Source organism: Elephas maximus, chromosome 15 (assembly GCF_024166365.1).
Source record: "Elephas maximus indicus isolate mEleMax1 chromosome 15, mEleMax1 primary haplotype, whole genome shotgun sequence".
In the NCBI taxonomy this organism is placed as follows: domain Eukaryota; kingdom Metazoa; phylum Chordata; class Mammalia; order Proboscidea; family Elephantidae; genus Elephas; species Elephas maximus.
In genome coordinates, this window is record NC_064833.1 from 19,968,534 (window position 1) to 19,982,306 (window position 13,773).

The following is a 13,773-nucleotide window of genomic DNA, read 5'->3' on the forward strand; positions in this document are numbered from 1 at the left end:
TGTGCACGCGCGCGCACACCCGCTAAGAGGGCAATTCTGGGAGGTCGGGCGACCCAAAAAGTGAAGGGGACAGATCCCTACCCCCCAAATCCTGCTCGACAAGACCTGCCTCAGACCTCGATGCTGCTAACTTGGGAAGAGAAAGTGCTCACCAGCGATCAGGTGGGGTAAGAAGTCTAGGGCCTGAAAGACTTAGCGATCCCCGGGGCTGGTGCCCAAGTTGGGCGGCGGCTCTTTACAAGGAGAAGGGTCCGTGAAAGTCATTATTCCTCACTCTCCCGCCCCCAAACAAAAGACCATCGGAAATAGCTGAAGGCAGAGACCCCAAAGGCTTTGAAGCCCATCAATCAGGTGGAAGCCTGAGCAAATCATAACTTGACTTCCTCGTCAAGTTTTCGCCCCAGCCTGACAAACCCCCCTCCTCCGCCCGAGCCCCGCACGGCACCGAGGCCAAGGGGACCGTCCTGTGATGCTCGCCGCCTTCCAACTTTCCGCTCATCTTCGTCTCCGCAGTCTCCGGCAAAGCGGCTGGGAAAAGGGCAAGTTTGCAAAGCCAAGGATACCAAGTCCTGGGGAAGCCACAAAGAAGCTGCAACACCAACAAGGATTAACCTCTTGTGGGGCAGACGAGGAGCGCCAGCTGCCGTGCAGGGGGCGAGCGTGGGCTTGGGTGGCAGAGGCAGGCTGGGGCGTGGACCAGCCGGCCGCGGGCAGCAGGGCCCGGGGACCCCCGGACCCTCGTCGCCCCCTCCCCACGCGGTCCCCCGGCACCTGAGCAGGGCGTGGGGACTGTGCCGCGCGCCGGCCCTCCCCCCGCCAGGTAGCTCCGGCGTCGCCCGCGCTGCGCGCCCGCCGCCTGCAGCCACCAGGAGCGACGAGAGGCGAGGCAGCCTCAACCCACGGCGTCATGCTTCCTGCCACCACATTACGGCGAATCGTCACCGGGAGCGGGGAGACGAGGGGGGGAGGGAGGAGAGCTGCCACACGCAGCCCCCTGACCGCCGAACCTCGCCGAGACGGAGCCCGGTCCCGGTGGAGTCCCCGCGGGACCTGCTCCGCTGGCACAAAGCGCCGCAGTTTGGCTGAGAAGGGAGGGAACCCGCCACGAAATAAATAAATAAAAACCGAGTCGGGTCTACGTAACGCCCTGTCGAAAGCGGACGCCATATTTTTTTGTGGCTTATGTCGACATAGGGAAACGTAGACATGTTTTTCCTCCTCCTCCTCCTCGGTCTGGCTTCCATGGACCCAAACTTGTCATAGAAACTCTTTTAAAAAATCTCGCCCCCTCCCCTTGGGAGCCTCGGATGGCCTCCCACCCGCGAAAAGAGCCGGCGCCCCCCCAGCCACCCTGCCCCCTCCAATCCCAAAGCCGGCCAAGTCCCAGGAACAACACAATTTCGGGGCCGCGGCGGCGGCGGTGGGAAAGTTGGGCTGAGCGGCCGGCGCGGCGCGCGGGGCCAGGGCCGGCGGCGGCGCGCGGGGGCGCGGGGCGCGGGGCGCGGGGCGAAGTTTCTTACCTGCGCCGGGGCTGGGAGCGCGGGGACCGGCCGGGAGCGCAGAGACGCGGCGCGGGCGTTCCAAAATGGAACTCTGCTGGCTCCCCCCACCCACTCCCCACTCCCCACCGGGCGCCCGGCTCGGGCTCCGTGGGAACACCCGGCAGAGCCAGCCTGCCGGACAGACAGACAGGAAAAGCCCCGCACGGAGGACGGTGGTCCAAATTTTTAAAAAGAAAAAAAAAGAAGGGGAAAAAATGCCTCGATCAGTGGGGAATCTACGCCAAAACCCACATGACCTGTAACGTCAGCATGCGTATTTGCATACGATACCACCACCGAGCTGCCACCCGGGCTCGGGCTCCGCAGAAAGTTACAAAGTGAAATTCGGCCCCCTCCGGAGTCGCCAGCGAAATGTCATTTTCAGGCAGGAGCGGGGGGAGGACAGCCGTAAAAAACGCTGGGGACTAGCCAAGGTGGGGGGCGGTCAATGAACTTAAAAGTCCGAAGAGCCCAGTAACGGACTCGGTGGCATTTCTGCGGGAAGAGGAGGGGAGGCGCAGCGAGATCATTGAATATTAAGCACGACCCGGAGCGGCGACCGCGGCCCAGCCTGCCCGGTGCAATACCCATTTTCTTTATGAAAAGTTCAAGGTGTCACTGATGAGCTCAACAAACTGTTGCTCCCGACCACGTGGAGTGGCGGGCGGAGGGACCGCGGGGCGCCGCTGCTCAGACCTAGCGAAGCTACGGCGGAGCCGGGGTCTGCGCGCAGGTTGGGGTGCCACGCGCTCCGAGCGCGGCGTGCGCCCTCTCACGCTTTCGGGCTCAGGAAAATAATAATCTTTTTTTTTGTTTTAAGTGTCACATTTTATTCCTGGAACGGTAATGAGAGAGCTGGAGTGGGGAGGATAAGAAGCCCCTGCTTATATAACGACTGGAAAGCAATCGCTTTCGCGGGAGAGAGTTTGGGATTTCTGCTTGCGCCAGGTCTGAGCTGGTTGAAGATCGTCAAACTTTTTCTATTAAGAGCCAATAAACAAACAGAGATCCCGCGAGCCGACTCCAACTCTCCCCGGGCAGCGATCGCTGGGATTCGCAGACTCCGTGCAAAGCACACCCCTGCGGCGCTTGCAGGGAAGTCCCTCGGAAGTGAGGCGAAGTACTTTCGGGATTGGGTTTGGCGTTCTGTACGGGAGGGACTCTACCCGCTGCCGCCCCCGAGATCCCCTCGGGTGCCTTAGAGCAAAGGCGGGCGGAGATTTTGCTGCCCTTTGCCTGGGGCCTTCGGGAGCCATGAATTTGCGTCCTGGGCGCGGCGCTCCCGCAACAGTGTTTGGCCGACAGCTCCATGGATTCGGGATTCTGGGGAGGCTTCGGGACCCCACACGACCACCTGTCTGCGCAGCGCAGTCCTGACCGGTGGATGGAGCCCGACTCCCCTCCGTGAGCATCTCAACGCCCCAGCATCTCCGGGTTGTGAGCTGGGTGCGAGCTCACTGGAGCCAAGTAGGGACTAGGGGATGCTGTCTGGGTCTAATTTGACACTGAGAGCCGAGAGAAAACAAAGGGAGCCTGGGGCTGGGAGGCTTTGCGGAGTCCCGGCCGTCACCGCAGATCGCAGGAGCGGCGCATCGGGGGCGTCCCCCCCAGGCTTGGCTCCGGGGAATTAGACGAACTCTAGCGGCGGTTTCCGACTCGGCTCTGGGCGCGATGGTAACAACAGGTGGCTCTGTGCAGCTCAGTGGCCAGCAGCGAGGAGTGGGGTGAGGACCGCCGGCCTTGGGGGCCTGCTGCGTGGCCAAAGCACTGGTGACCCACTGGCGTTTTCGTTTCCTAAACTAGGAAGAAGATCGCTAAACGGATTTTCTAAGGTTCCTACCTGTTGTGTGCCACTGAGTGGATTCAACTTATGTTGTTGTTTGGTACCTTCCAGTCTATTCAGACTCATAGGGATCCTATAGGGCAGAATAAAAGTGCCCCATAGGGTTTCTAGGCTGTACTCTTTATGTGTTTCTTCTCATTTTGAGTCGTGCTGCATCAGCAATTGGAGGTCCTCAAAGCTTTACTCCATTCCCGGTCATATTCTGAGTGACTTCCCACCTGAGTGGCTCCCCTTCAAGCACTGCATTCGGCATGTTTAGCACTATATCAGGCTGTTTCTTCTCAGGGAAAGCCATGAGGTGTTCCCTGAGAAGAAACAGCGGCAAGCATCCATGAATAATCGGAACATGGAATGTAGGAAGTATGAATCAAGAAAAATTGGAAGTTGTCAAAAATGAGATGGAAAGCTTGAAGATTGATATCCTAGACATTAGTGAGCTGAAATGGACTGGTATTGGCCACTTTGATTCAGACAATCATATGGTCTACTATGCTGGGAATGACAAATTGTAAGAGGAACAGAGTCACATTCATCATCAAAAAGAACTTTTCAAGATCTATCCTGAAATACAGGGCTGTCAGGGATATAGGAATGCCCGTATGCCTACAAGGAAGACCAGTTAATACGACTACTGTTCAAATATATGCACCAATCACTAATGCCAAAGATAAGGAAATTGGAGATTCTTACCAACTTCTGCAGCCTGAATTGATCAAACATGTAATCAGGATGCACTGATAATTACTGGTGATCGGAACACAAAGTTGAAAACAAAAAGGATCGGTAGTTGGAAAACATGGCCTTGGTGATAGAAATGATGCCACGGATCATATGATAAAATTTTGCAATACCAATGACTTATTCCTTGGAAATACATTTTTTTCAACAACACAGACGGCCACTATACATGTAGTTCTCGCTGGATGGAATACACAGGAATCAAACTGACTGCATCTATGGAAAGAGGTGATGAAAAAACTCAATATCATCAGTCAGAACAAGGCAAGGGGCGGACAGCAGAACAGATCATTAATTGCTTATATGCAAGTTCCAGTTGAAGCTGAAGAAAATTAGAACAAGTCCACAAGACCAGATTACGACCTTGAGTATATCCCACCTGAATTTAGAGACCATCTCAAGAATAGATTTGACACATTGAACACTAATGACCCCAAAGACCAGACAAGTTGTGGGATGACATCAAAGATAGCATACATGAAGAAAGAAAAAGGTAATTAAGAAGACAGGAATTAAAAAAGAAGATCAAAATGGATGTCAGAAGGGACTCTGAAACTTGCTCTTGAATATAAGAGCATAATAATAATAGTAATAATGATAAAATCTAACCTTTTGCCATGGAGTCAATCCCTACTCATAGGACAAAGTAAAACTGCCCCCTAGGATTTCCAAGGAGCTGCTGGTGGATTTGAACACACGGCCTTTTGGTCTTAACAACTATACCACCAGTGCTCCTCATAAGACCATAAGAGTAGGTAAAGTGTATGAAAGAAATGATGAAGTAAAAGAGCTGAACAGAAGATTTCAAAGGGCAGCCGGAGAAGACAAAGTAAAGTGTTATAATGAAATGTGCAAAGACCTGGAGTTGAGAACTAAAAGGGAAGAACACACTCAGCATTTCTCAAACTGAAAGAATTGAAGAAAAAATTCCAGCCTCAAGTTGCAATACTGAAGGATTCCATGGGCAAAAAATTGAATGATGAAGGAAGCTTCAAAAGAAGATGGAAGGAATACACAAAGCCACTGTACCAAAAAGAATTGGTTAACCTTCAACCATTTCAGGAGGTAGCATATGATCATGAACCAATGGTACTGAAGGAAGAAGTCCAAGCTGCACTGAAAGCATTGGCAAAAAAAAAAAGACTCCAAGGATTGACAGAACACCAATTGAGATATTTCAACAAACAGACCCAACACTGGAAACATTCACTCATCTATGCCAAGAAATTTGGAATACAGCTACCTGGTCAACCGACTGAAAGAGATCCACATTTGTGCCCATTCCAAAGGTGATTCCACAGAATGTGGAAATTATCAAACAATATCATTAATATCTCACACTACTGAAGACAATCCAAAAACAGCTGCAGCAGTACATCGAAACTGCCAGAAATTCAAGCCAGATTCAGAAGACATTGAACAGGGATATCATTACTGATGTCAGATGGATCTTGGCCGAAAGCAGAGAATACCAGGAGGATGTTTACCTGTATTTTATTGACTATGCAGAAGCATTCAGCTGTGTGGATCATAACAAGTTATAGATAACATTGTAAAGAACGGGCATTCCAGAACACTTAATTGTGTTCATGAAGAACCTGTACATAGACTAAGAGGCAGTTGTTCATACAGAACAAAGGGATACTGCGTGGTTTAAAATCAAGAAAGGTGTGCAAGCACCGTACCTATTCAATGTCTATGCTGAGCAAATAATCCTAGATGCTGGACTATATGAAGAAGAATGCAGCATCAAGATTGGGAGCAGACTTAATAACAACCTGCAATATGCAGATGATCCAACTTTGCTTGCTGAAAGCCAAGAGGACTTGAATCACCTGCTGATGAAGATCAAAGACCACAGCCTTCAGTATGGACTACACCTTAACCTGAAGAAAACAAAAGTCCTCACAGCTGGACCAATAAGAAGCATCATGATAAGTAGAGAAAAGATTAAAGCTGTTAAAAATTTCATTACCATGGAAGTAGCAGTCCAGAAATCAAATGAAGTATTGCATTGGCAAATCTGCTGCAAAAGACTTCTTTAAAGTGTTGTAAAGCAAAGACATCACTTTGAGGAGTAAGGTGCATCTGACCCAAGCCATGTTTTCAATCGCCTCATGTGCATGTGAAAGCTGGACAATGAATAAGGAAGACCAAAGAAGAATTGATGCCTTTAAAATAGGGCGTTGGTGAAGAATATTGACTGTACCATGGACTGCTAGAAGAACGAAGAAATCTGTCTTGGAAGAAGTACAGCCAGAATGCTCCTTAGAAGCTAGGATGGTGAGACTTCATCTCAAGTACTTTGGACATGTTATCAGGAGGGACCAGTCAGTCCCTGAGAAGGACATCATGCTTGGTAAAGTAGGGGGTCAGCAAAAAAAGAGGAAGATCCTCAACGAGATGGATTGACATAGTGGCTGCAACAGCGGCTCAAACAGCAATGATTTTGAGGATGGTGCAGGCCCGGGCAGCGTTTCATTCTGTTGCACACGGAGTTGCTATGAGGCCACCTGACAACAACGATCTTTGCGGGAACAAATTGCCAGTTCTTTTCTCTAGAGGCCTGTGGGTGAGTTGGAACTGCCAACCTTTTAGTTAGCAGTGAGTGCTTAACCATTGCACCACCAGGGCTCCTTCAAGGTCTCCCCTAGGACTCTCATTTCTCTGTCATAATCCCTTGGCTCCCCAGATATTTTTAAAATAAAAATAGCACTATGCAAAACTTCCTTACCGGCCTGCACCTGTTTGTTCCGTTATCGCTGATGTGGGGTCTGTTTGTTTGCTTGTTGTTTTAACAAGGCATTAAACATGGCCCTGGCCCAGGAGGGGATCTCTTGAGTGATGCTCGCATCCTGGGAGGCGGACTGTCCTGGATCTTCCAGGATTCTGTTAGGAACATTCTTGGTGACTATAAGCTGGGTGGTGCTGCATCTTTCTCCAACTCGTTTGATACCTACTGTCTAAGATCCTAATCTATTTTCCATCAATATCAGAATTTAGGGATGCTTTTTATTTTTTTCCTCATGGGTGTGCCAGAATAGTAAAAGAAAAAAAGAAAGGAAAATTCGAAAACTCACAGCTTTATCCTTTTTATGTTGCTTACTCTGTTAAAAAAAAAACTAGCCCTTTCAGATCATCTCCCTCCTCCCACCCCGCCTTTTTTATAAGTATAATCCTCAGTCTGTTTCCATGGAAATTACCTAGACCTTAAGGAAGCTATTCCCCTTGGTGGTTGATGACTTCGGAGGATTTTCTGTAAGGAAGGAAGGCCCACTTCCACTTCATCACCACCTGCTTCTGGCTGGGCGAGAGATGAGTAGAACGGAAAGGATGAGGAGCCAGGCCCCTGATCAGTCTCTGGAATTTCTCCTGAGTTCCCATGTCTTCAGGGCACTTGGATCTCCCTGATATAGTGGAGTTTCTGATGGGCTGTTCTGTCTTCAAATTGTTCAAAGTTAACCATGGACTGAACTTTCATGGTATAAATAAACTGCAGGGAATCAAACAAGTGACTTTTGCATAAATTACTATGATCCCATCTTGCTGTATGTGTGGGTGAAGGGGGCAGGCCCTCATCTGATGATTTCAGGAGCTCTGGAATCAGTGTTTATAAGGGTGGTTCTTACTGCTTGCTTTTTATGTACATACCAGTTGCTATTTAATCTTTTCAACACTATAAAGCAATGGTTCTCAATTTTCTTTTGTCTCAGGTTCCTTTTAAACTCTAAAAATCATTGCATATCCCAAATAGCTTTTGTTTATGTGGGTTATATGTATTAGTATTTATCATATTAGGAAATAAAACGGAAAAGAAGTTACGGCACTAGCACAGCTTTGATGAACCATCAGAGCAATAACATCACTGCATGTCTTGTGTTGCTCTTAGGTGATGTTGAGTTGATTCCTACTCGTCGTAGCCCAATATGTGCAGAGTAGAACCGCCCCATGAGATTTTCAAGGCTGTGACTGTTCAGAAGTAGATTGCCAGGCCTGTTTTCCAAGGAGACTTTGGGTGGGTTTGAGCCACCAATCTGTTGGCTGGTGGTTGAATGCTTCACCGTTTGTGCCACTTAAGAACTATATATATATATATATAATTAGTGGTTAAGAGCTTGGCTGCTAACTGAAAAATCAATGGTTCAAACCCACCAGCTGCCCCGAAGGAGGACTTACTTCCAAAGTGCCGCTAGGTGGGTTGGAATCTCCCATCTTTCAATTAGTAGTTCAGCGCTTAACCATTTGCACCACCCAGGGGCTCCACTACATGTCATGAGACTCTACACTTGTGAGAGAATGAGGGTGAAAAGGGAGAGTACCATCTCAGTATTGTTATGAAAAGAGTTTTGACCTCAAGGACTCCCTGAAAGGATCTTACAGACAGACCTCCCAGGGTCTCTGGACCACATTTTGAGAACCACTGCCAAGGTAAGTTTTATTAGTATGTCCATTTTACAGTTGGGGAAGTCAAGTCTCAGAGAGACTTAATAACTTGCTTGAGGCAAATGGAGGAAACTAGGTGTCATGGACTGAATTATGTCCCCGCAAAAATGTGTGTATCAATTGGGCTAGGCCATGGTTCCGGGTGTTGTGTCATTTTCTTACATGTTGTAAATCCTGCCTCTATGATGTTAACGAGGTAGGATGGGCAGCAGTTGTGTTACGGAGGCAGGACTGGATTGTGTCTTGAGGCAATCTCTTGAGATATGAAAGAGAGAAGCAAGCAGAGAGACAGGGGGACCTCATACCACCAAGAAAGCAGTGGCAGGAGAAGAGCAGATGCTTTGAACCCTGGTTTCCTGTGCAAAGAAGCTCCTAGTCTGGGGGAAGATTGAAGAAAAGGCCAACAGAGAGAGAAAGCCTTCCCCTGGAGCCAATGCCCTGAATTTGGACTTTTAGCCTACTTTACTGTGAAGAAATAAATTTCTCTTTGTTAAAGCCATCCATTTGTGGTATTTCTGTTATAGCAGCACTAGATGACTAAGACACCAGGATTCAAACCAGGTTCATTACAGGCCAGAGCCAGAGTTCCTTTTTTTTTTTTCTTCAAATTTTGGTGTAAATATACGCAGCAGAACATACACCCATTCTCAACTTCTACATGTACAATTCAATAACATTGGTTACAATTCTTCACACTGTGTCACCATTCTCGCTATCTCTACCTGTATTGTTTCACCACCACCGACCTAGGCTCACTACTTGCTAAACTTCTCATCTATACTTTAGAGTTACTGTTGACATTTTGATCTCATAGATAATGCTTTAAAAGAGCACAATGCTCATGGTGAACAGTTTTTACTAGTTTAGCTAAACAGCTGTTAATTTAAAGATGGCTTCAGGGGATAATTTTGGTTCATGGTTTGAAGATTTTCTCAGAAAGATAGATTTGGGGGTTCCTCTTTTTCTAGTCACAATAGATCCATTAAGTCTGGATTCTATAAGAACTTCAAATTCTGTTCCAAAATTATACCCCTTTTGATCAGGATTCAGCCATTGATTCCTTGATCGAAATGCTCAGTGACGGTAGCTGGGCACCATCCAATACTCCTGATCTCATGGCTAAGGAGGCAGTAGTTCATGGAGGCAGTTAGACCTGTAGTCCAGTTCCTCTTCCGATTTCTGGGTCTCCTTCTTCCTCTGTTGCTCCAGGGAGATGGAGACCAATTATCGTATCTTGGATGGCTGCTCAAAAGTAGAGCCAGAGTTCTTAACCATTGTACTGCTCCAATTTTCTGTTAACAACCTGAGCTCCATCCAGCCTAGAGCAGGCTCAGTACTTCTCAAGATGACTTTTTTTAAAGCAGCAATCACGTTTTGAGCCCCTACTAGGTGCCTAGCACTGTGCCAGCAGTTCATATGCATTGGCTTGTCAAATCCTTACAAGCATCCTACCCTGTGGGTATTGTTTCCCCCATTTTACAGACAACAAAATTATAGTTCAGAAAGGTCAAAGATTCTGTTAAGGGTGATGGAAAAGTTTGGGAACAGGTAGTGGCAATGGCTGAACAACGTGATGAATGTAATTTAATGTCACTGAGTTGTACACATAAAGTGAAACAAAAATTAAATGAGGAAAAAAAAATAGCTTCTCCAAAGTAACGGAACCAGGAAGTAGTAGAACCTGGATTCCAAGTTTTGTCTGGTGACTTCAAAACCAAGGAAGGCCAAGAGTTCATTATGGTGTTTTCTAGTGGTCTGGAGGTGTTGGTGGGGATAGCTTCTGCTTCGTGATTTGGTGAGAACGAGGTTAGTGGCTTGAGCCCACCCAGTGGCTCCTTGGAACAAAGTTCTGGTGAACTGCTTCCATAAAAAATTACAGCCGAGAAAACCCTATGGAGCAGCTCTGCCCTGTAACTCATGGGGTTGCCAGGAGTCAGAGGCCAACTCAATGGCAGCTAATGACCGTAACAGGCCTGACTGGGAAGACTTAAAAATTTAGAAATGGCAGGAGGAGAAATGAAAAAACACAGTATTATCCTTGAGGAGCCCCAAATCTAAAGGCGTGACAAGACAACAAATCCACACTGGCTTATGAACCCAAAGGAGACGTGGTGAGGGCAGTAAGGATTTGGAATTGAGATGTGAACTGCAGAGTCACTCCTGCCAGCTATCTGGTCTGTGTGTGTGCACACTAGATAAATATTCTGTTAATGAGCAAGAAAAGAAAATAGAAAATACAGAGAAGCAAGCAAAAAACAAACAAACAAAAAACAATTACTAGTTCCACCAGGCATTGGTGATAATTTTGGGATATATCCTTATGTACGATAAACTTATTTAATTTTTCTGTTATAAAATGCTTAAAAGAAATGAAAAACTATTAAATATCAATTTACTGACTGTGACATGGAACAGTTGCTAACGACATAACCTCCCATGATCCAATGGGACAGAGGTGACCTTTTTGAACATTCGTAATGCTTTATGGAATAGCTGGACGTGTCAGGTTAAAAAGGAAATGTGCTAGATGGGTGCTGTTTCCTTCCATGTCTGCATCTCCTTGCCCCATGGTTTGATATAAAATGGCCTATGCCTTGAGATGAAAACCCACAAGACTGGTAGGTCAGATCTGGGACTTGATGTTTTTAAATTCCTAGCAGGAGCTTGAAGTTTACAAAATGGGGAAAACTCAGGGTTTATTACGTATTTGATTCCACTGTCTGATTTGATACTTACATATCCCTGAAAGGTAGGCAGAGCTGGTACTATTAGCCCCATTTTCCAATTGCAAATGATGAAGAAGGGACATAGAATTAGCCCTGGTCTTGCGGTTACAAGACTTGGATTTAAATCATGGTTTTGAATGTAGTCTGTGAACTTGAACTAACTACTGTAAACTTCATAAGCTTCAGTGACTTCATTTCACAGGTGGCACATAGCGACTCAATGGGACCTAACAACAATAAAGCCTGCTAGTTTCCTTCACAGGATTTTTATGAGCCCCAAATGAGACAACATGTGCAAATGTGCTGGTTTATTCTTTATAATGAATGTATGTATTTATTGTGATATATACATTTACCTATTAGTTGGTGGCTATAGCACAGAGGTTCTGGGGCCCTCGCTTCTCTGAACTTTGGACTCCTTATCCATGGATGCTAAAGGGGATTAATGATAATACCTACTTCCCAGGGATGTTGGCATAGTTCATGTGAAGTATGGAGTGGTGGTGCTTGACCCAAAGTGAGTGCTGAGTACTCGTTACCTATTATCATGTCTTATCTAAAATCATACGTATTTATTGCTGAAAATTTAGCAAATCCACATAAATGAAGTATATCTGTTGAAGGAATGTATAAGCATAACTAAAAAAAAAAATTACATAGATATCACCCAATTTTAGCTCCCAAAAGAAAGCACAGTGAACATTTTTGTACATATGTATGGCTACATTATATACACATACATACATACAGTTACAGATATATATACACATACACATACGTGTACATGTTGTTAAGTGACATCAAGTTGATTCTGAATCATGGTGACCCCATGTGTTGCAGAGTAGAACTGTTCTGCAAGATTTTCAAGGGTGCGACCTTTCAGACGCAGGTTGCCAGGCCTGTCTTCTGAGAAGCCTCTGGGTGGGTTTGGACCACCAACCTATTGGCTAGTAGGTGAGTGCTTAATATATATTTCTTAAGTGGCACAAATGATTAAGCACTCAATATATATATGGAGCCCTGGTGGCGCAGTGGTTAAGAGCTTGGCTGGTAGCCAAAAGGTCAGCAGTTCAAACCCACCAGCAGCTCCTCCGAGGGAGAAAAGACTTGGCCATCTGCTCCAGTCAAGATTACATCCCTGGAAACCTTATGGGTCAGTTCTGCTCTGTTCAATAGGGTTGCCATAGGTTGAAATCGACTTGAAGGCATACAACAACAACAACATTCTCCAGTCAACTTTGGGGTTCCCTTCTCAACAACTATCAAGTTTTCCCGACTGGGGCTAGGTGTGGCGCTCAGATATGGACACAGCACTTGCCTGGGGCCCACCATGAAGGGAGGATGACCTCAGCCCCAGGAATGCTTCCTGATGACTGCTGACTTCTATTTATACCCCAGCACTGGGCTTGCTCGGAGGACACCAGCATGACACATCTGTAACGCCCTCAGCTCGCCAGTCACTGGAGTCTGAAATCACTCCCTACTGTTATCATCAAGGATCCCAGAATTGCAGAATGTTAGAGCTTTCGGCAGAACCACAAAAGCCTCTAAAGTCTTGCAGAGAGAAATTGTCACGACCATGTCCAATATAGGAAACATTGGCAAGGCCCAGCATTTGGAAGCTCTTCCTCATTTTCAAAACACTCCCAGGATCTCTCTACTTCTTTCCCTTTTCACTGTTCTCTCTTGCTCAGACTATACAAGAACCTCCCAATGGATCTCCCTACTTGTATATCTTTGGGCCCCTTTAATCCTTTCACTAAGGAGCCTAGGAGGACCAATGGTTAAACGTTCGTTTGGGTGCTAAATGAAAGGTCGGCGGTTCAAACCCACCCAGCAGCTCCACTGGGGAAATACCTGGCGATTTGCTTCCATAAAGATTACAGCCAAGAAAGCCCAACGGGGGCAGTTCTACTCTGTTACATGGGGTCATTAGGAGTTGGAATCGACTGGACGGCCCCCAACAACCACAATCCTTTTACTAGAGCAGAGGTTTGCAAACTTTTTCTGTAAGGGGCCAGATGGTAAACATTTTAGGCTTTCTGGGCCATAAGGTCTCTGTTTCAACTACTGAACTCCACAAACCAAAACCAAAACCAAACCCAGTGCCGTCGAGTCGATTCCGACTCATAACGAGCCTCTAGGACAGAGTAGAACTGCCCCACAGAGTTTCCAAGGAGCGCCTGGTGATTCAAACTGCCGACCTTTTGGTTAGCAGCTGTAGCACTTAACCACTACGCCACCAGGGTTTCCGCTCAACTCCACAGTTACGGTAAAATAGCAACCATAGACAATGTATCGATGAATGGCAGTGGCAGTGTCTTAATAAAACTTTATTTATGGGCACCAAAATTTGAATTTTTAAAAATGTTCATGTGTCATGAAATATTCTCTCTCTTCAGATTTTTTTCCAACCATTTCAAAGTGAAAGCTATGCTTAGCTTGTGGGTAGTACAAAACAGGTGGTGGGCTAAACCCAGGG

The 13,773-nt window shown here is 46.8% G+C and overlaps 1 protein-coding gene across 4 annotated transcripts in view; it reads right to left on the reverse strand.

The window, feature by feature from the left end:
* The window catches only part of ZHX2 (zinc fingers and homeoboxes 2), a 194,497-nt gene extending 192,403 nt beyond the window's left edge, over positions 1 to 2,094 (reverse strand). For 3 of the 4 annotated variants that reach the window (XM_049854058.1, XM_049854060.1, XM_049854059.1), the window contains exon 1: positions 1,521 to 2,093. The gene's annotated coding sequence lies outside the window, so the exon portion shown is untranslated. Of the gene's footprint in view, positions 1 to 1,520 lie in introns of all 4 variants that reach the window. The other variant, XR_007513290.1, reaches the window with a different exon arrangement.
* Positions 2,095 to 13,773: the final 11,679 nt, after the last annotated feature.